Source organism: Macrobrachium nipponense, chromosome 28 (genome assembly GCF_015104395.2).
Source record: "Macrobrachium nipponense isolate FS-2020 chromosome 28, ASM1510439v2, whole genome shotgun sequence".
Classification (NCBI taxonomy): domain Eukaryota; kingdom Metazoa; phylum Arthropoda; class Malacostraca; order Decapoda; family Palaemonidae; genus Macrobrachium; species Macrobrachium nipponense.
In genome coordinates this window covers 60785023-60787522 of record NC_087217.1, presented here as the reverse complement: position 1 = coordinate 60787522, position 2500 = coordinate 60785023, and the positions used below count along the sequence as shown (strand labels likewise).

At 38.2% G+C, this 2500-nt stretch overlaps 1 protein-coding gene and 1 long non-coding RNA gene across 7 annotated transcripts in view; one reads left to right on the top strand and one right to left on the bottom strand.

Moving 5' to 3' along the window:
• LOC135201800 (uncharacterized) overlaps positions 1–2500 on the bottom strand; it is a 91285-nt gene that overhangs the window by 87004 nt on the left and 1781 nt on the right. The window lies entirely within an intron of this gene.
• The window catches only part of LOC135201795 (serine/threonine-protein kinase tousled-like 2), a 218805-nt gene continuing 218717 nt past the window's right edge, over positions 2413–2500 (top strand). For 2 of the 6 annotated variants that reach the window (XM_064231057.1, XM_064231058.1), the window contains exon 1: positions 2414–2500. This exon is cut by the window's right edge and continues 400 nt beyond it. The gene's annotated coding sequence lies outside the window, so the exon portion shown is untranslated. The other 4 variants (XM_064231053.1, XM_064231054.1, XM_064231059.1 and 1 more) reach the window with 4 other exon arrangements.

Below are 2500 nucleotides of genomic sequence, written 5' to 3'. Positions count from 1 at the left end.
CTACCTACAATTTACACGACTACTGAAACGATCGTAAAGAAGAGAAAAAGATAACCAAGAAAAGGATAGAAACGGGATAACATACATCATGAACACTTTCTTTTTTTTTCTTCTTCAAAACTTTATCTAATAATTTGACAACTGCGTAATGGATCCTATCATGACACACGCACACACACACACACACACACACATATATATTATATATATATATATATATATATATATATATATATATCCTATTCCAGTAATGATTTCCTGTGGGCTGTGCGAAGTGGGGAATGCTACGGAAGTTTATTGCACTAGCGGCTCATCCACAGAACAGCATTAAAGTATGAATATGACGGTGTTGTATTTCCCATTCTCCGAGACAACCCTTTTAGGAAAACCAGCTTTATTATGAAATTAATATTATATATATATATATATATATATATATATATATATATATATATATATTATATATATATATTTATATATATATATTATATATATATATATATATATATATATATATATATGGTCTCGCAGGTGAGGACCAACCGACTACCTGAAGAAAATAGAAAGCGAAAGGGGGAGGGGGTAGGAGGTGGTTGCGAAGGGGGGGAAGTGCGGGAAAACAAAGCAGAGGTTACCGGTAAGGCATTCCAGGCGATAGGAGTAATTCGTCAACTCTCTCCCTCTCCCTCTTTCGTCGTGGTGACAAAATAATCAGTTGGTGAGAAATACATCAATAAAAACATTAATGTCATCTAAAATAACAGCTTCATTTGGGTCTTACGTTGCATCACAATATTCTTTTGGTTAGTACATTACTGGCAGTAGATAACTGTCCCGCACCAGTACACGAAGTGATACACGAAGACAAAATCCATGCAAGAATATTCTGAAATACAGTTTAGCCTAGTGCGATGCGATCGATTCTGGCTTGACATTTGGTCTAATGACTATATGAGTTTGAAATCACTATGCTTACTCTGCAGGTTCAAATGTAAGGAAAATGTCTTTGGTTTGTCGATTAAATCTTAGCACTTGGAGGCAAGTTTAAAAAAAAAAAAAAAAATTATTCGGGCTATGAAAATTCAAGACGTTTCGTATCGAGCCAGAGCAGCAGATGGCAGAAGAAATAACCGATATACGTTAGAGAAAGGTAATGAGAGAGGAAACGTAATTTGAATAACAAAGTGGAAAAAAAAAAAAAAAAAAAAAAAGAGGGCAAATCCTGACCCCTAAATCCAAGAGCTAGCCCGCCTCGACGATTCTTTAGCAGAATAATTAGGCCTAACGACGTTACCGATTTTTTTTTCTCTTCTCTCAAGAGACAATATTCCACTGTCCCCGTCCAATCCTCCAAATAGTTTAACCGGTCGTGATTGTTATTTAGAATTTCTCCGTTTTGAAGTCATGCTGGTGTCAAAGCAAATATACTTATGTCAAAGTATTGGGCTGTCGTGAAAAGCTTTAGAGATAAATCATATAATGCACAATAAGCAATTCACTATACATTTATCCGATTATGAACTTCGGGTCGGGGGTGGAGGGGGTGATGGTGGGAACAAACGCCTTCTGCAAAGTCATGGCAGTTCTATGTTTTTTTTTTAACATAGCCTTAAGGCTTAAACAGAACAGCTGATACATTCAAATAGTTTTTTTTTTTTCCTTTGTATAACCACAACTGCCCGAGCAGTCGTCATGTACTCGACCCTTGGCAGATTAGAATATCTTAAACTAATTAACAATGATACGGATTTCATAATTTTAAACCCAAAGTTAGCCCGAGCTTGAAAATGGCTACCTGGTCTTTTTCTACGGGTTACTGGCACAATCGGCTACGGTCAACTTTCCTTTCATTCGCTCTAAATAATAGTTTACTTTGTATAAAAAATAAAAACTGAATCTACAATGAAAGTTTAAAATGTCGTTCTCGGACTATGCATAAAGCCTTCTTGTAAAAGTATCTATCGCAACCAAGTTCGTGATGTAATAGGTCTATATTTCAAAAGAACATGGTCCTACGTTAAGCACGCACCCTATGCATGAACAAACACAAGCAAACAGAAGTGAGACACCTCCAACCTATTCTCCCTCCTTTCACCCCCACTCAAAATCCTTATTTAAAATTTCGAATCCCTTCCCCTCGAATGTTGCGAAATGGTTATTTTCGATGTAAAGTCGTTTTGTTTCGAGATGAACATGATGGTGATGACGTCGGATGGTGATGTGGAATTGTAAGGGGGGGAGGGGTTGTTGAGATGGAACCTATGATGATGATGGTGGTAGTGGTGGACTTGCCGGGACAATTTGCGTGTATGTGTGTGCGTGTATGTATGTGAGTGTGTATGTGTGTGTATAAGAGGAGCCAGGAGGAGCCACAGGTTTGTCGCTGACTAGCCGATCCCGCGTTAAAGAGTAGCACGTCGGAATCTGTGTAAGCCTCGTTGCGCTGTGCTCAGGCCGCTGGGAAGGCTAGAGCAACCCACAGTTTTCGTCCTTCGTTCTC